Genomic DNA, 21,305 nt, shown 5'->3' with positions numbered 1-21,305 from the left:
GGCAGAGATCTTTGTTCAGGTGGACAATATCTACTGGAGGTTCCACGGTCTAGGTGTAAGCAGTGGGGTGATGGATCTTTCGCAGTAGCAGGTCCTAAATTGTGGAATGCCTTGCCTACTGTTCCACGTTCCATCACTGATCTACCAATATTTAAAGCCAAACTTAAAACACACTTATTTAGGATGGCTTTCAACATCTAATTATGTGCAAATGGTATCATTGCCAACTGCACACGGACTAAATCACCATACTAGTTTATAAAAACGTTTATAAAAAAGACCATACTAGTTTATTTTTGATTCCATTGTGTACAGCGCTTTGATCAACTTTGGTTGTGTAAGGTGCTATATAAATAACTGATGATTGATTGATTAATTAAAATAATATTTAATGAACATTCTTTATTTGCAGAAAAGTCTGATTTAAATTCCATTTGAGTTTTGCACTTGTACATGTTCTGCACTTATTGTACTGTATTTATTTATTATTTTTTGCAACAGCTTACATATTTGTTGCATCATTTGACTCATTGTTAAATATTTAATTTGAACTCTGTGACTGGACAGAGATAAGAGAATATGAACAGAATTTAATGTAATTAAAACATTCATCCAAAATATTTATCCAAAATGTTTTCATTTAAATGTGGACAACAATTGGGCATATCGAGTTCAGAAATGGTTGTAACATATGTGTTTAGCTATATCCCTAGAAGTATAGGCCATAAACAAAGCTACAGTGTATTAACTGAATTAAGGAAAACAAATGTAGGCATCAATGCATTTTTGTATCATGCCTGAATGGGCTACCTCTTATGCCTACTAATTTAAACAGAGACTTTTCAATTATGTATATGTTAGAATATTTTGAATTGATCATTGAACATTTCCAGAGTGCTCAGTGATGACAAACAATGCACCTGTCTATCATCAAATGTATAGTGGGCCAACTTTGATGATTATAAAAGGAAAATAATTTGCATTAATTAACTCCTGGGGCAACTGAATTGTTAAATAATAATATAAATAAAGAGGTATGTAATGCATGAAGGGTTTCACAGAATGCTCATATTACAACAAACAGTCCTCTAAAACTAAGTGCATGAAACTCACCATGTGGTCAGGAAACTCACCCTAGTTCATCAGGCAGCTAGAAGACTCAAAGAATCAGTCACTAATTAGCAAACAGATGTTCATCTTCTCTGAAATGTCACTGACACCAGCAGTCATTGTCATTACACTTAAAATCGTCCTCAGAGCCACAGCTAATATAGCTGAGTGCCGCATGTACAAACGGGCTTCTCAGGTACCCTGGCAGAATGGCCTGGAGACCCGAAGGAAGGTCAGATTTGTCATCATTAGTGAGAGGATACATGTCCTGAATTTAACTCAGACCTGTAAAGACACCAAACAAGCCAACAAACAAGAAATTTCATGGCGTACTTCAAGATACTGGAGTCTCAGAAAGAAACGTTTTATCTTTTTCTGAGTGCAGTTTGTGGAGAACAGTGTACACATCTGTGTTTTTGACTAGACCTCAGTGTACACGTGTTTTTGACTAGTCCTTGGTGTACATATACATTGCAGTCATGGTCTGGGGATTAGGGAACTGGTCTTGTGACTGGAGGGTTGTGGGTTCAATTGCCAGGCCATGACTGAAGTGCCCTTGATCAAGGCACTTTACTCCAACCGGGTGCCGGGTTGTCCACTTCTTTGGGCACTCCAAAATATGCCCAAAGGAATCTCAAAAACAACGCGACAAAGGCACAGATATCAAGTAAATGTCTACATACAAACGTGTATATTTCTTATTGTTATGCTCAACACGTGATTGATAGTTACACACAGTCTATTAAAACTATCAAAGGATTGCAAAGCATTTCGAAAACTGCGGCAAACACACAGAACACCATGAAAGCTGATTCCACATAAAACCACGAATTGCATTTAATAATAATTAGTAATAACACAGCCCTGATCCCTCGGTTACTACGTGTTGAATCTCTAGTGCTTACAAATTCTTTCTAGTTATGCAGAGATGCACTCTGTAAACATTTTTGTAATTTCAAAAGTGTAACTGCCAAAAGTGTAACTGCCGATTTGTTATAAAAGTTCTAATCATCTATTAGCAGAATACCAGCTTACAATAAATATGTAGAAATATGTAGGCTGACAGATTGACAGAAATCTAGTTTCATCTATTTAAAGTATTTTGCTTTACCCAAACAAAAAATGGCAACCACAAAAAACCCTGAAAACCAGAGAATGCAGCCAGTACTACTATCATTTTCCCCATGTAACTAAAATATCCTAGTTTTTCTTCCTTCAAATACAACACTCCAAAACTTGTAGCTGCAGTTTTGGAACAACATGTGAAACAACATGCGAGTCTCTAGAGCTTCACGTGCATTCAAACTAGCGCGGCTACTGCAGTACAGCATTTAAATACCCGTTTCCTGTTCCTTAATTTGAGTCTCACTAATGCCTCTAGAAGTCCATTTACTTGTTAATGTCTTTATGTATTTTTCCATCGTCACTGTATGACACAGCGTTCATAAGGCTGTTCTTCATGGGTGGTGTTGTTCTGGATCTGGGGTTCCCTCTTGCCCTTGGGGGGTGCAGCTGAGCTGTGCTCTGTGATGTGCTGCAGTACCTCTTTACTCTCACTAGGGGGCAAGTTGTAGAAGAAGTATTGAGGAGCCATGCAGATGAACCTGTTCATACGAATAATAAACAGAAATGTGAATATTAGACACTTCAATATAAACACAAAGGAATGTGTCTACATATTTGACTACATTTCATTTGTCATTATCTCCAGTTTTCATACATTCCTGAACTCTAAAGGGTGTTGGAAGAATAAAATAACATGAAAAGTAATTTTAGAATCACATGCCATTCGAAAGTACATGCCATTTGAAAGTAAAGACATTAATTCAAGTTCAACCTCCAGCTCTAGCCTCTAAAGGTACAGAGGAATGGAACAAACGAACCAGAATAGAAAATTAGCTACATGACAAACAATGTCAGGGCAAAACTGGATTTGATGGGTTTGACTGTTCTGTGTAAAAACTCTCTAGCAGTAAAAACCTCACTGGCATATTAGCATTCATCAAATGCAAACTAAAGGATCATTACATTAATAATAGTTGTTGCATTAAACACCACGTTTAAAACTCATAAAAAAGACTTACTCGTGCTGAAATCTGGGTGATGGTTCTGATGCAGTTATTCTCTGACAGCGTGTGCTCATGGTATACAACCCACTGGAAGGTTCTGTTTGTGTGGCTCAGTCCCATAACACGAGAGAGGGTGGATCTGAGCCACGTGCTTGTGGGTAAGAATGAAGTAATTCCCTGATCCATCAATGTCCCTGGCCACCTGGGATATTGGAACAGGCACTTAGGGTCAAAGCTAAATTTAATGATTCCTGTGAGGTCTTTTAAGTTAGAAACCCATACAGCAAGCATTGGTTTGCATTATAAATATACACTACAAAGAGCATTTGATGGGATATTAACAAATACTGGCTTGTGTGAGAAGAACTGTGCACAAATTTCGTTGTATTACATTGAAGATTTATTATGAGAAAACTTGACCAAAGAAGTTTCTCATCCAGACTGGAAACTGCCGTTCATACTGAGTCTAATGGCCTGAATGCTGAATCTAATGGCCCGAATACTGAGTCTAATGGCCCGAATACTGAGTCTAATGGCCTGAATACTGAGTCTAATGGCCTGAATACTGAGTCTAATGGCTTTACCTGCATGAAGAAGCCTGCCAGTAGGACCTGCTTGGTGTTCAGTTGGTCTTGGAGCCGAACGCAGGTGAAGACACCTGGAGCTCTATCCGCCTCAGGATCTCAGCGAGCTCTGCACGAACAGCATCGGCTGTTTGCAGAGCAGCCAGACTCAGGTAATGATCAGCACACCATTGTGCTAAACTGGAACCTGCAGTAAATCAACAGTTCCACAATAATTGAATTATTCTGTAATTAAATTATTCTGTAAATTATGCTGTCGCTTCCACTGCTCTGGAATATAGCAAAATAGTTAAGTGAATATGTGTGCTTTTTAAATGTATTTAACACTCTGCAATTCATTGATTTGTTGATTTTCTCAGAACATATACACTGCTCAAAAAAATAAAGGGAACTCTTAAACAACACAATATAACTCCAAGTCAACCACACTTCTTTGAAACCAACCTGTTCAGTTAGGAAGCAACACGGATTGTGAATCAATTTCACCTGCTGTTGTGCAAATGGAATAGACAACAGGTAGAAATGAGAGGCAATTAGCAAGACCCCCCCTATAAAGGAGTGGTTCTGCAGGTGGGGACCACAGACCACTTCCCAGTACCTATGCTTTCTGGCTGATGTTTTGGTCACTTTTGAATGTTGGTGGTCCTTTCACACTCGTGGTAGCATGAGACGGACTCTACAACCCACACAAGTGGCTCAGGTAGTGCCGCTCATCCAGGATGGCACATCAATACGAGCTGTGGCAAGAAGGTTTGATGTGTCTGTCAGCGTAGTGTCCAGAGGCTGGAGACGCTACCAGGAGACAGGCCAGTACACCAGGAGAAGTGGAGGAGGCCGTAGGAGGGCAACAACCCAGCAGCAGGACCGCTAACTCCGCCTTTGTGCAAGAAGGAACAGGAGGAGCACTGCCAGAGCCCTGCAAAATGACCTCCAGCACGCCACAAATGTGCATGTGTCTGCACAAACGGTTAGAAACCGACTCCATGAGGACGGTATGTGGGCCCGACGTCCACAGATGGGGGTTGTGCTCACAGCCCAACACCGTGCAGGACGCTTGGCATTTGCCAGAGAACACCAGGATTGGCAAATTCGCCACTGGCGCCTTGTGCTCTTCACAGATGAAAGCAGGTTCACACTGAGCACGTGGCAGACGTGACAGAGTCTGGAGACGCCGTGGAGAGCGATCTGCTGCCTGCAACATCCTTCAGCATGACCGGTTTGGCAGTGGGTCAGTAATGGTGTGGGGTGGCATTTCTTTGGAGGGCCGCACAGCCCTCCATGTGCTCACCAGAGGTAGCCTGACTGCCATTAGGTACCAAGATGAGATCCTCAGACCCCTTGTCAGACCATATGCTGGTGCGGTTGGCCCTGGGTTCCTCCTAATGCAGGACAATGCTAGACCTCATGTGGCTGGAGTGTGTCAGCAGTTCCTGCAAGATGAAGGCATTGAAGCTATGGACTGGCCCGCCCGTTCCCCAGACCTGAATCCGATTGAGCACATCTGGGATATCATGCTCCATCCACCAACGTCACATTGCACCACAGACTGTCCAGGAGTTGGCGGATGCTTTAGTCCAGGTCTGGGAGGAGATCCCTCAGGAGACCATCCGCCACCTCATCAGGAGCATGCCCAGGCGTTGTAGGGAGGTCATACAGGCACGTGGAGGCCACACACAATACTGAGCCTCATTTTGACTTGTTTTAAGGACATTACATCAAAGTTGGATCAGCCTGTAGTGTGTTTTTCCACTTTAATTTTGTGTGTGGCTCCAAATCCAGGCCTCCATTGGTTAATAAATTTGATTTCCATTGATGATTTTTGTGTGATTTTGTTGTCAGCACATTCAACTTTGTACAGAACAAAGTATTCAATGAGAATATTTCATTCATTCAGATCTAGGATGTGTTATTTGGATGTGTTCCCTTTATTTTAAGAAAATAAGACAATTAATATCAAAAGACATATTTTTTGTTACAATGGTCAATGTATGTTCATTATGATTTGGTCTGTTTTCTTTGTAGTTTGAAGTTTCAGGTTGCTTTGTCAGGACAAACTGCTCCAGTTTTTGAATGGTTTAAAAATAGAGAATTGTAGTAGCACAACACACTTGCTTGCGGTATGTTTTAGTTATTAGTGCTAGTCAGCTTGGTCAACAAACAGCAACATAAGATGCATCAGTATTGGTTATGGAAGAAACTAAGAAAAATCTAAAATTTCTATTAAGAAACTAAACTTTGTAAAAATTATAGATACAAGAAACACATCATCAAATTTGGCCAGAACTGATATGGTATGGTGACACAACATTCAAAGTGACCCTTATGTGAACCGACTTCACATTCATCATCTATAATATAAGCTGTCACACCAAGATAATTCTTGTTGCTAATAGAGGTCCAACCTCCGCGAACGGCGGAAACATTCATACTTGCCGCGTCTTACTTAAGCCTTCGACCACAGAGAGCGCTCTACAGTCCACAGCAATCCATCTCGCCAGTGAATTGGTCAATTTTGTTTCTTAATTTGAACCCCGACATGTGGTCGAGTGTTGACTGGCGACACTGTTTGCTCGTACTAGGAATACATTTATCAGCCAAGTTATCATTACTGACCTGCGTGTTAGCCCCAACATGTTTTGCGTTGAGGTGGTAATGAAGGGTGGAAGTGCTCCTGTGATAAGCGAACTCCTTCCTACATAAAGTGCAAATAACACTATTTGTGTTTGTACTTCCATCTGGAAGTTTCTTATATTTAAATTTCCCATCCACCAGCGTAGCCTCTTTAGTCATCTCCATCATGCTCATCTTATTGTGCGTCCATATAATCTGTATGTCTGGAACTCGTGCACTGAGAAACATTCCATGGTGCAAAAGTGTCTCATGCGTTAAATGTGTTAAAATGCATTAATTTTTTTAGTTTGTTAGTTTTCCTGTAATTAATTAATCGAAATTAACGCGTTAAAGTCCCACCACTACATTTGATATAATAAATGTTTGGGGTGCTTAGAACGTTCAATAAACACACTGAAAGAGTCAAATATAAAATAGGTCTTAGTAAATGGAAGTGAATATGTTTACTAACAATACACATTTAGTTCACATTCTGGGTTTGATATGTTAATGAGTCTGGTGTGTTTTAATTCTCACGTGACTCACGTGAGCTGTGCTGGCTGTGTTTGTAGGCGTTGTACACATTGATAAAGGTGAAGTGGTCTCCGTCAGCATGGTGGAAGCTGTGATGACATGCTAAAGCCTTCTGCTTAAACTCCACAGGAGGGGCCAGGAAGCAAGATGGAGCTGCAAGAGGATAGGACACTTCATAAACCATAGATTCAGTCAATTCAGTCAGTTTAATTTATCATGTCTGCAACACTGACATGAGCTACATAGAGTGAGAAGTATCTGGATGAAACAGTTTATACAGCAGGGTGAAAAATGTGTCTTTTTATCATGAACCAACATGTTCAATAAGGTGTCAAAATGCCGGTCCTAATGAAGGTAACCTCAATGTTCATATCTGGCAGCCCTACTACCGCTCCACAGAATAGAATGTATGTTATAGCAAAATGTGATTTAAGTTTTCCGTATTTGGCAGATGCTTTTTTCAGAGCAACTTACATGAATTACATATATCAGTACAAACATACGCTGTATATCTCTAGGAATCAAACCCCTGACATTGCTAGGTGTTGTCCTAGCTTGCCCTACCTGTACTACCTGTTGAGGTGTGAGTCTAGTTTAAAAAGATGCTGACACAACCAAACACGAAAACTAAACAGTACCAGGATCTTTTCTCCTAACTAAACAGATGAATTAGTTTCACTATAATGAAAGATGTAGTCACTGATATGCAGATGTATAGAAAAACAAAACAATAATAAGGTGGTTTGTCAAAATGGTTCATGTATGGATGGATAGACAGTGGGGTGAAAATACATGGCTTACACATTATTCTTGCCTGTTAGAATGAATGACATTACCTGTTAACATGGCAGCAATGGTTAGCACCTCACTCGCACAGTCAAACTCGCAGGAGGCCAGCAGACTCTTAGCCATCTGCGGTTCCAGAGGCAACTCAGACATAATCACTGCAATCTCAGACAGGTTCCCATCATTATCCAGAGCCGTTAGATAGTCCAGCTCTTCTAAAGCCTGCATGAGGCGGGAGACACAAACAATAACTCGCCATCAGTTAGACATAAAAAATACATAACACTAGCCAACTGACTAGATACCAAGACTATCTTACTTACTGGTGTCATGTTTCTCAGCAGCATTTAGAAGTCGGTGCAGCTCGGTTGACTTAGTCAGGTGTTTGGACTCTTCGATAACCTTCGGCTTGAAGGTTGTGTCCCACTTCTCAAGCAACCTGGAGGACGTTTCCTCACCAAACAGCAGCACAAAATCTTGATTCAGCTGTTGATCAAATACACATACAAATGTATCAGTGGTCAATGCACTGTAAACAGCCAAACCAAATGAAAGCCTGGATTTTAAAAACCAATGCACAACTCACTAGTCCTTTGACATCTAAAAAACGTGGGAATGTTTTTAGGACATCTGTCGTTCTCTGTGAGTCATGCACTAGGTTCTGGTGATGTTCAAAGGACATCTTCATCTTCAACACTTTTGGTTCATCATGACAATGAACAAGAAATGATAGAGCTTCCTGGCAGGCATCTCCATCAAGGTGCTCAGGCACTGATGCTACTGATCTTCTGTGATTTGTTCCTTGTGCTTGTGACACTGTGGTTGCCTTAACTGATTGTTGAGATTTATTCCTGGACATCGTCTTCAGGCGCCATGCTAAATATCCTGTGCTCTTTTCGCAATCATAGAAATGCTCCTGTTAATAAAAAAAAATGACATAGTTCCATCATTCATTGATCTTTTATCACAGATTAAAATCTGATAAACTTTACAGAGCTTGCTATGTTAACTAGCTTAGCCTGCCTGGTGTCTCAATGAGCTATTGTTACATTACAAGTCAATTTCCCTATTCACTTCTATTCAAACTGAGCACAATGTTTTCCCCTAATGACACTTAAGAGTTCTGTCTCTATGTAAAACTGGTATAATTTCTGAAAATAAGTACTTTAAACGTACATAGCCCTTTGGAGAAAAAGGATCCTTCAGTGAAGGAAAAAGTGTAATGATCCCCAGGGCATACTTCTCCTTCTGTTTACGGGACGGAATCCTCCTTTAAAGAAAAAGCAATTTAAAAAAATAAATAAACATGTCCTCTTGTACTCTGACACATACGTGACAATACTGGTCATTATTTTATGAACAGTAATTTACAGTTAAAATACAGTACACCAAATATGCACTTTTGGGTCATGGAGTGAAAGAAAAATAATCTAAACTGCAAAGTTAATTTTTTTCAGAAAAATATATACAACTTTGACATAGCAAGCTGTGGCTTTGTATAGCAAGAATGGGATGCTTATAATCAAACGTACATTTGCAAACTAATGCTGGTAGCATGATTATACTGACTACAATGCAAATTCTAACAAAACCTACCTTCATCAGACTCACTGTCACGTACTGTCAGGCATAAGTCAGGATTGGCCTCCATCAGTTCAAGAAGGATGTCTTCCTCCACTGCCGTGTCACTTTCATCAAAAATGTACAGTTCAGATGCACTGGGAATCCCAAACTTGTTTTTGACTATAGGAAGAGCAACAAGACACAGGATGACAAGCCTGTACCAGGTTCAAAACTAAACATTAGTATACAGTCAAATCCATGCACCTTGAACACTAAAAGCTCCAGTCGCAAAATGGCACATCCTATGCATTTTTAAATATAAAGCCAAAGTTCCAATGGAAAAAAAGAGAATTCAGATTAGGGAAAGGTCTTAAGAGAGAAGTTGTTCAGTTTATGGTAAAACCGACTGCAGTACCTGCATAATGTTCTGTATTTACTGCATATGGTTAATTGGAACCATATATAATTCATAACCAGAGTAAACATTTATTGACATCTGTTGCAAGATGTCTGTTGTTACTTACAAAATTCACCTGCTGTTTTGCATTTTGTGAGTTTTAGTCAAATAAAATATTTTCAATCATGTATTTCAATTTTGAAATTAATATATTAAAGAAAAATTTCATCTCGTTAACCCAATACCATGGCTCGCCACACCCCTAGCAAGTAGCTCCCTGGCTTCTGGTTACTAATGTTGGCAGTGCCATTATTAATGTGATAATGTGACTTAGGGAATTAAATGCCAGTGACAATGATAATACAATAGCATAACAAACTACATTTTAATTCATCATAGTTTGGGAAATATATATATTTTTATTCACCTACTTCAGTCCACACTGTGTATGTAGTCAGTTATTGAAGCACTGGTCTTTGCTCCAGTGTCAAAAATACTGTTCAGTTATATACTATGTGAACAAACATACAAATAAACACAATATACAATGTCACGGTTATCAAATATTATTGAGGATATGTCTATGTATTGTACGATAAGTACAATATAAGAGTGTTGTACACTCTGATAAGTACAATATAACAGAGAAAACCTAACTTTTACAGGTGCAAGGGGTAATGAACTAAATCTCAACTTCAGCCAAATGGCCAGAAAAGCACAGAAAAAAGGTTATTCTAATGCTATTGGTAGATCTAGCCATGAACGCTAGATAAATCTGACCAATAACCAGCAAACAATTTTGGGCGTAAAGTTGTAAACTGCATCCATGCAAAAGACAAACTACACTAGCATGACAATAATGGTGGCAAATGTTGTGATTGTCATCTTAATCCCTTCATAGTTTGTTTACATTACAGTATTGAATCAACAGCTTATCATAATTTATATATTTTGAATAGTCATAAAGTATTAATCAAATCTCTATTATTAATCACTATGTTTTGCTTACATTATATTAAGGATCAAGTTGCTAGAATGACGGTGTAAGCGCTTGTGTGCCACTTCCAATACTCCATGCGTTTGCAGTAGGCTAAAATGGGATGTGTGTAAGGGCGTACTCACACTAGGCACGGTTTGCTCGTTCCGTGCTGGGGCCCGGTTATCCCCCCTCCCCACTCCCCCTCTGGCCTGCACTCACACTCGCTTCAGCAACCCGGCCCGAGCACGCTTACGTCATCACAACGCCGCTTTATTTGGAAAAAAGCGCGCTCGCACAACACTATAGAGTTCACGATTCTCTTTTTATTGTATTTTTGGAGTCGTTTTGGGAGTGCAGAAACACGGTGCAAGCACAGATTTATCGATAATTTAACACAACGATTGTCTGCTAATCGCTTTGCCGCTATGACTGTTTAACGTGAGCGTCGCATCACTGACGTCATGTTTGAGTTCCAGCGAAATGAACCAATCAGACGAGGCACCAAGCGGGCCCGGGCACGGATAGCGCTCACACTAGAAGCGAACCGTGCCCGAGTCCACATGAATCGTGCCCTGGCCCACCTCTTCAAAGCGGGCCCGAGCACGGTTAACTGATCCGGGCCCGGGCACGGTTGGAGCGCTCACACTAGCCAAACGAACCGTGCTTCGGCAGGCAACCGTGCCCGGGCCCGGATCACAGAGCCTAGTGTGAGTACGCCCTAAGAGAAGGCTCACTGTGGCCTTATGTGGTGAGGCCAGGTAGTAAGACCTCGCTTCCAGAATAGAGACAGCTGTAGGTTGAACTATGGAATGTGCAGCTCCTATGTTTAGAGGAAAGCATATATAATGGTGAAGAGAGCAGACAGCTTCAGAGCTGCACATGGGGTGACATGATTAGGGTATGTGAGCTCTCCAGAGATCTCTGTATTAAATTAATTAATAGGCCTATGTGTATTTTTTAATAAAAGGCTAAAGACAAGACTGGTAATGTTTTCTTTTGCAATCAACGAACACGCTGCGCTAAGGTAAGAAAAGGTTAAAGTGCAACATTTTTGGTGAGCCCCGACGTGATTGCAAAATAATTTGGAACTTTTTTTTTTCTTTTCATCTAATGACTGACAGTTTGACCGTGCTGGCACAACAATAGTGGTAAAGCCGAACTTGTTAAAACAAATCTGCAAAATTTGAATTGCAACTAAATTGTGGTGAACTGACAGTACTTGGATGATTCTAAATTAAATCCTTAAATTTTCTTAAAATTAAATTAAGAAAAGGTTAAAGCGCAACACAAATTAAACACATCAACAAATGACTTGAAACTCGCACCCGTCTTTGCTTATATTCCCACAACTAAAGCATGAAGCTTGCTAATATTTCACCTTAAAATGGTGTGGCAGTCACATGACTTATGTAGGTAGATAGATATGGATCGGAGGTAAATAAACTAGATTTTTTTTTCTCGCCGTGTGAAATCGGAAGTGTGGCGTGTGAGCGTGTGAAGACGGTCAAATGCGTGTGTCACACGCTCAATGCGTGAGACTTGAGAGCCATGTTTAATGTTTTTTTATTTCCTTCTTTCACGGCGAAACGCAAATATCCGCCGAATATATGAGCCTAAGTGACCGAGCTGCAGCTGAAACGAGTACGTGCTGTATTCACTCGTTCACAGAAGAGATAAGACTGTTAAATCATTACCGTAGGTAATATAAACCAGAGATTTATCCATCTCTCTCTCTCCTGTCCACTCCTCTGCGCCCACCATGGGAGTTGTAGAAAGTGGCGGTTTGTTAATTAGGGCGATTAACAAACCGCCCATGGACTCAAACATGATGAAATACTTCGGTCGAGTTGTACGTCGGTGTTTTTGAAGTGGTCTTCCGATGCTGCTATCAGTATTGTTCTCCGCTAGCTCCCACACGCTAACTGTCCCCACAGTCAAACTGAGGACTGTGACAAATGTCATTTTTAAAAGATTTGCCAATCCTTTCTCACATTTCAAAAAGAGCTCACTTTTTAGCATCTGTGAAGTTGATGGATAATAAACAGGCAATAGAACTGTATCATACTATTAATGAACTAAAACTTTCAGATGATCCCTCGTCCACAAGTTATATCTCTTGTGGGTTTTTTTTGTTTATTTATATTAAAAATATTTGTTTATATTCTATATTTTAATATATTGTAATAACCTGTTGTGGTCTACGTTCAAACTGGTAAAAGTACTTTATCTTGATGCCATTTTTATTGTAATTGATTATTTTTTTACTTCAATAAAATATATATATATATATATATATATATATATATATATATATATATATATATATATATATATATATATATATATATATTGTGACGGCGAGATGAAGGAGGCAGGCACCACGCCGTTGACGGTGAACATACAACGTTTTATTTGCACAATGTGAAGCTCCGGGTGGAGCGCGAGCAGCACGACAGACACACTCACGCAGACACGAAACTTTAGACAAAGACGAGCACAAGACACCGCGTTAACGCACATTAAATAGGTGAATTACACAGACCCACGTGACCTCGAGACAAGGCACAGGTGTAACCACGAACACGCTCACAAACAACCCACACCCACGGAAGTACAAACATGGACATAACGACACGCAGACAACATAGCGGCAAGCCCACAGGGAAGGGTCCGGAGCTGTTCCGTAACAGAACCCCCCGCCAGGGGCTCGCTACTCCCGGAGCGTCCCGCGTAGCGGGAGTGCCCCGAACAAACACCGACGGGCAGGTCCGGAGCCCCCGGGATCACGAGCCTCCGAGAGCAGTCACCCCCGACGACGGGAACCGCCGCGGACAGCTCTAGCACACCCTCCCTGGGAAGACAGGGGAAAATACGTTAAACAATGGCACGCTGACAAACACACACACACAGGTACATGGAACACGAAAGGCACAAAAGGGAAAAGGAAATTAGGGAACAACAACGGGACAGACAAACAGACGGGTACAGGCAGCCATGGGACCGCTAGCAGGCTCGCAGCTAGCGGCGCATATCCCCCAGGGGCAACGGGATAGACAGGAGGCGTAATCCCTCCGGTCGGAACAGTCCCTCCAGCGCACGCAGCGCTGGGTGTTGCTCCGGGCGCGCTCGCGCCCTCCTGCGGTGGTCGCGGCGTTTCTGCCCCGCCTCCAGGCGCCACCGGAGGAACCCTCTGACGCCGCACGCTGACGGCTCTACGAGGCGGCGGTCTTGTAGCTGGTCTGGGCACCACCGGAGGTCTTCCCCGTCGCCTTGTGCTGGCTGCTGCACGAGGCGGCGTTTTGACCGCTCCTCTGGGCACCACTGGCGCTCCTGTCCTCTGCCGCGATCCGGTGGCGATTTGAGGAGCCCCAGTCGGCGACCTCACTCTCCCCTCCTGACCGCTGGCAAAGCCAGTCTCCCCTCGTGCCTCTCGGGGTGGCGGCTCCACCTCCCCTGATGTCTCCATTTCCTCCTCCTCCTCGGAGAGCTCCTGGTCCACCGCCATTGGCTCCTCGGAGTCAGGGTAGCGCGACCAGCTCATCTCGCTCCCACCTGAGGGAGCACAAGGGACCTTCTCTCCGTCTGGGCACCCCTTCTCCGACCTAACGGTCTCCTCGGAGCTGACCGAGAGGCTGTCCTCCCTCTCACCGTGGGGAGCGGTGGGCACCGACCACTCGGACGACGGAGGGCTGACGTCTTCTTTCCCACCATAGCAGATGGTGGGAACGGAGTACTCAGATGACGGGGGGCTGCCGTCTTTCTCTCTCTCGTCATAGCAGACGGTGGGAATGGAGTACTCAGATGACGGGGGGCTGCCGTCTCTCTCTCTCCCCTCGTAGCAAACGGTAGGAGCGGAGAACTCAGACGGCGGAGGGCTAACTTCCTCCTCTCTCCCGTCGTAGCAGACGGTGGGGGCGTAGCACACGGATGGCGTGTAGCGGGCTTCGTCGCCTGACCCCTCCTCTCCCGATTCCTCACTCTCTGCGTCGAGCTCAGGAGGGGTCGCCGCTACCATACCCGCGTACACCACCAGAGGGCCCTCTTCGCCCTCTTCACCGCTTGCCGGAGGGGAGGACTCCCTTCTCAATGCGCGGAGTCCCTCTCGCCACGCAGCTTCAAAGAAGGGGTCCTCTCTCAAGTCCTCCTCAGGGTACACCGGGGGTGGAGAGCGGTGCCTCTCCATCCACACCCGTCTTGCGGCCAGCCGGAAAACTTCCGCCCCTTCCTCGTCTCCGGCTGTCAGAGCCTGATGCAGCATGTACTTGCTGACAGGCTCCTGCAACTCCACCCCTACTGGGACGGGGGTGTCGCGGTGGCGTGCGGGGGAAGAAGAGTGGTGGTGTTTCACCTTCTTCTTTCCCTTCTTACGCGTAGACATGTAACCCGGCATTTCTTTGGCTCGTCTTTCTGTGACGGCGAGATGAAGGAGGCAGGCACCACGCCGTTGACGGTGAACATACAACGTTTTATTTGCACAATGTGAAGCTCCGGGTGGAGCGCGAGCAGCACGACAGACACACTCACGCAGACACGAAACTTTAGACAAAGACGAGCACAAGACACCGCGTTAACGCACATTAAATAGGTGAATTACACAGACCCACGTGACCTCGAGACAAGGCACAGGTGTAACCACGAACACGCTCACAAACAACCCACACCCACGGAAGTACAAACATGGACATAACGACACGCAGACAACATAGCGGCACGCCCACAGGGAAGGGTCCGGAGCTGTTCCGTAACATATATATATATATATATATATATATATATATATATATATATATATATATATATATATATATTCCCATAATTCCACATTTATTTATTTTTTATTTTATATATTATATTTTTTTATTTAACCTTTATTTAACCAGGCAAATCATTAAGAACAGCTTTCTTATTTGCAATGGCAGCCTGGCAAGTATGGGAGGTATTTCCTGCCAATAATAAAACTAAAATGAAAACACTAAAATGAAAATGAAAATACCGTTTTGCCATTTCTTTTTCCATACATGTGTGAAAATATTATGACAAAATTAAAAATAAAATGAAATCACTTAATTTGCAATTTAATTTTTCACTCGAGCACGGGTCATATGTGACAAATATAAAATGAAAATTAAAAAGGAGGATTGGCGCTACCTGCTGGTGATTTTCTTTTTCATTTTCCATTTTTCATTTTCTTTTTCCTCTTTTCATTTTCGTTTTCAACTTCACCAGCATGCAAATACATGTAAATGAACAGTAGGCGGAGCTACAACTACAGTACCTCCCGTGAAATCCAGAGAGGGCAGCACAAGCGACATGGCTGACGTTTTACTAGAAACGGCAAATGAGATTGTGAGGTTGGCGAATTGCCAGATTATATATTGCTTAGATGTGAAGTAATCTTGCAGGTTAATAGTGTTGTATGTCGGAATATATGTGAAGTGGTAGAACGCTTAGGGTCTGGAACCATTTCACCTGTGTGCTTAACTACTCAATATGCCATGTTTCCAGTTAGATTTGAGGTATAAAATTATGTAGGTCAGGCTAAAATCAGGTTTTTCTTAGGGAGCGACCTGTTCTTTATGATTCATTTGTTATTTATCTGGTCCACTATAAATAAGGCATTCAATAAGCCTCTGAACCTTCCCCTGTAAATTCGTTCACTGCTCAATATACCATGTTGTGTGCTTGTATATCTTCTTCCAATTGATTTGTGTTCTAGAACAGCATTTCTGTGTTTTTAGTTTTCAAATCGAAGAATATGTTTCCTTACGTTAGAAATACTGACGAATTCCATAATCATGTACAAATTACATACAATTGTAACGACTTGAAATATAAACCATTTTACAAAAAGGAATGCTTTCCTTATATTTTAATATTTTTTTCTACATTCACAAAATCAGTATGGGAAACAATAACCTCTTAATGTATGCTCCTAGCCTCCTATGCTCGTTTGTTTAATCTATCTTTTTTAAACAAAGTGCGCAGTAAACACGCATCGTGAACCGAATAAGGAGCTGCGAATAAGTAGCCAAACGAATCTGAAACTGCGAATAAGTAACCAACTTCAGCGTCGTCTCTTCGGCAACGTCCATCCAACCTAGGCCGACCTCGCACTGAGCGGTTTTCCATGGTCCCCGATCCAGACCCTAAGCGTTCTACCACTTCACATATATTCCGACATACAACACTATTAACCTACTAGATTACTTCACATCTAAGCAATATATAATCTGGCAATTCGCCAACCTCACAATCTCATTTGCCGTTTCTAGTAAAACGTCAGCCATGTCGCTTGTGCTGCCCTCTCTGGATTTCACGGGAGGTACTGTAGTTGTAGCTCCGCCTACTGTTCATTTACATGTATTTGCATGCTGGTGAAGTTGAAAACGAAAATGAAAAGTGGAAAAAGAAAATGAAAAGTGGAAAATGAAAAAGAAAATCACCAGCAGGTAGCGCCAATCCTCCTTTTTAATTTTCATTTTATATTTGTCACATATGACCCGTGCTCGAGTGAAAAATTTAATTGCAAATTAAGTGATTTCATTTTATTTTTAATTTTGTCATAATATTTTCACACATGTATGGAAAAAGAAATGGCAAAACGGTATTTTCATTTTCATTTTAGTGTTTTCATTTTAGTTTTATTATTGGCAGGAAATACCTCCCATAGGCAAGAGGCACAGCCTCTTGAAGAACATGCAACATACACATACAACATACACATGACGTCATAATACCTGCTCTGTCGTCATAACGACGGCACAACAAATGAGGGTATATATATAATTGCATGTACAGTATAATTCCATATCAGTCTGTGTAAAAACAATGATGTGGGAAGATATTAAAAGGAGTTTTCTCTGGTGCTGGTGCTGTGGCACCCAAGAAGATTTGGACACAGACACAGAGGAGATATACGGAGGAACAGAATTAAAACAGGAGACCGACAACACCCATGGCTTGAGTGAGTAAATGAGTACAATGGTGACACCTTATTTTGGGGCATATTTTGGGGCTTATTTTGTTCTTTTAACACAGCTGAATTTGGTGTTTATTGGTAAAACCAATAAGTGAAAAATAGAAAAAGAATCTGATAATTTGACAGGTTCATTTTTATGAAGTCAGTGGTGTTGCTATGGCAACATACCAACAAACCTAGGTCCACAAATAGTGATAGTCTCAATATAAATAAAATAATAACGATTCAATTACATTTGTGTCTTTCTGCTTGGCTTTGTATATTTATTGATTAGAAAAAGTCTTTAAAGGGATTTTTAATGGGTTGTGTATTTTCTGGACTATAGAGCGCACCTCAATATAAGCCGCACCTACCAAGTTTTTTTTTAATGGAAAATGTTGTATAAGCCGCACCAGGCTATATGTCGCATATATCTACTGCTTATCTAATGCTTATATTAACACAGTTCAGCTAAAAAACATTGTAATATGTAATTAGGACTTACATCATTTTTGCAGTAGCACCTTTGAATGACAGTATTCTGGATGAGGCCTGTAAGGAGCTGCTTCTCGTTCTCCTGGACGAGACTGAGGACTCCTATAACCCATCTCTAGGTGACCAAGACACATTCATACAGAATATCAATTTGATAACATATTTCATAATTTGCTGACATAAACGTGTTCAATAGCTATTCATATCAGACAAGCACACATTAACACAATTCAGATGAAAAACATTCACCTGTTACTTTCATGTAATATTTAATTATGGCTTCTTGAAAAAATCATTTTTGCAGTGAAGGGGCTTGTCTAACATGCAGTGGTAGGTTGGTAGGTTGTTTATTCCATGCCCCACCTGTCCCATATAACCCAAACAAAATGGTAATAAAATACAAATGGGGGGGTGGCGAATGTAATTGGACCGGTACAAATTCATTAAAGGGCCGAATCTAGCCCTGGTTCACACTGTTCCGCAGACATTTTAAACATCCGGGGCTTATGCAAGACGAACAGGCATTAAAACGGTTCAGAACTTAAAAAGGTTCATTTCTTCCAATTGCTTGCGCCCCACCTGCAATACCCATGCGCCCCACTAGTGGGGCTTCTCACTTTGAGAAACGCTGATCTAGGAGCAGCAATGGAAAAAGCTCTATCCCCTCTGAGCTTACGCTTTGCATTACTTCTGGCGTCTCCTGCCACAGGGCATATGGTGTCACATGTATCTCTGTAGGGAAGAGCAGGGCTGCCTTTGTAATTCACCCAATGATGGAAAAAAATTATTACAAAAAAATAACTATATGCACTTGAACTTACAACTATTAATATATTTTGATTTAAGCTTCACTTCAAATGTTTCTTCTTGGAGATGAAAGTGTGAGGGTGAGCGAGAGATTACGTGCATGGGTTGGGTTAGAATATGTGTATGTCTTTGTGTTTCTGATTGTCAAAATGTCCTCGGACTGTGGCATGAATGTTCATCACAAGTGCCAATCTAAAGTGGCTAATCTGTGTAGCATCAGCCAGAAACTACTGGCTGAGGCACTCACCCAAGTCAGCCAGGTGAGTCTGGATGTGTAAAAATGTACTGTATATCTCTGTAGACGTGTCTCCATATGGTGGTCTGTGTGAGGGTTCGAGTCCTCGCCCCCTGTCCCGGATCAGCCACCAGACACTCATCACTGCGGAGCACTTCACCTTCCACAGTGTACTGGGCAAGGGAGCCTTTGGCAAGGTAGAGTCTTCCCCGTCACACTGCTCCCGCGTCCTCCACACACGCACTGACTCTGTGTCTTATCATTTTTACATGTCTGTCCTTTTGCCCTTCTATTATTAAATACTATCTCCACAAGAATAGACCAAACAAACACTATTCCATCAAATCTTCATATTTCATGGATGTGTGTGTGTGTGTGTGTGTGTGTTTTCTTTCACTCTGGTCTGTTTGTCTATTTCTCTCCCTTGGTCCCTGCTCAGGTTTTTCTGGCAGAACTTAAGGGCAGTGAGGAGTGGTTTGCCTTGAAAGCCTTGAGGAAAGATGTGGTGCTGATGGATGAGGATGTAGAGTCCACCATGGTGGAGAAGCGGGTGCTGGCGCTGGCCTGGGACTGTCCCTTCCTAACGCACCTTTACTCCTCTTTTCAGACCAAGGTAGTAAAGAACAAATGAAAGGTTATATTATACAGTTCCTCCACCTCTCAGTCAATAGTAATGGGATGTCCAGCAGGACACTTTTGTGTAGGCAGTAATTAACCACACCAGGCATTGTCACAACTGTTTACTGTAACTTATACTTCATGGAATCACTGTGGTATTTAAATGATTGTTGAGTCAGTAATTCTGCTTGTACTCATACCAAAGTGTTTATGGCATTGTCTGCATGTTAGGAATACTTGTACTTCGTAATGGAGTACCTGACTGGAGGTGACCTGAACTTCCACATACAGGAGGAAGGATCCTTTGACCTCTACAGAGCCACGTGAGGCAACACACACACACACAATGATGTTTTTTGTATGCCTTATATAAATATAAACATAGGTATGTGTAATTATAGTGCGGTCTGATGGCTCCTGGTTTGTTTCTTCCTTCCAGATTCTATGCAGCTGAAATTGTGTGTGGACTGCAGTTCCTCCATGGAAAAGGCGTCATCCACAGGTTACACACACAAACAAAGCTAAATTGACATTCTGTACTTTCACCTTTACTGTTCTTGTCTACTAAACCACATTTTTGCCACATTTTTGTAATTCTCTCCTGCATTAGAGATCTCAAGTTGGAAAATGTCATGCTAGACAGAGATGGTCACATAAAGATAGCGGATTTTGGACTGTGTAAGGAGAATATTTTTGGTGACAATCGTGCCACATCCATCTGTGGGACACCATACTACATGGCCCCTGAGGTATGAGATGGCATCAAATTAATTTGACATTGAATGTTCTCACCTGTAGCAATGTCAATGTAACTCAGTATGCCCTGAATGTGAATGTGTGTGTGTCTGTGTAGATCATTCTGGGTCAGCAGTATACTTTTTCTGTGGACTGGTGGTCATTTGGTGTGCTCCTGTATGGGATGGTGATTGGTCAGCCTCCATTCAATGGTGATGAGGTAGATGATCTTTATGAGTCCATCCTTACGGACACACCTGAATTCCCTGACAGTATAACACTGGATACCAGAGACCTGCTAGAGCGAGTAAGCATGCACAAAACCACACCTGATGACACATTAATAATAGTAATAATACTAATAATACTTCACAACCAAGACATGAATAGAGTTCTGCTATTATGCACTTAGAAAGGAGACACACTGAGATATTTCTATTATGAATAATATTCTTGCTTTTGGTTTTCTTCCATGAACAAAGCTGTTTGAGCGAGACCCTTCTCATAGACTGGGTGTTGTGGGGAATATCAGAGGTCACTCATTCTTTGAGATCATTAACTGGGCTGATCTGGAGAGAAGAGAAATCAAACCCCCTTACGTGCCAAAAGTGGTATGAGCTTTCTTTCCATTTCTTACAGTCATCTCTCATTCCTGTTTTTTTTTTTTTTTTTACTTTTCATACTGTATGCTCATAGAGCAAATTGCAAAAATACAGATACTGAAATGCAGCCTCTGTTCATCATGTGATTTGCTTCCATTCTCCTCCAACCACAGAAATCATCCAGTGACTCTAGCGACTGCGAGCAGGAATTTTTAAATGACCG

At 41.8% G+C, this 21,305-nt stretch overlaps 1 pseudogene; it reads right to left on the bottom strand.

The window, feature by feature from the left end:
- Positions 1-2,533: 2,533 nt before the first annotated feature.
- LOC143519775 (putative pre-mRNA-splicing factor ATP-dependent RNA helicase DHX32) lies at positions 2,534-7,921 on the bottom strand (annotated as a pseudogene).
- Between the last annotated feature and the right edge of the window lie 13,384 nt (positions 7,922-21,305).

This window comes from Brachyhypopomus gauderio, chromosome 7 (genome assembly GCF_052324685.1).
Source record: "Brachyhypopomus gauderio isolate BG-103 chromosome 7, BGAUD_0.2, whole genome shotgun sequence".
NCBI classification, from domain to species: domain Eukaryota; kingdom Metazoa; phylum Chordata; class Actinopteri; order Gymnotiformes; family Hypopomidae; genus Brachyhypopomus; species Brachyhypopomus gauderio.
Note: the sequence above shows the minus strand (reverse complement) of the source record. Positions and strands in the feature narration are given on the sequence as shown.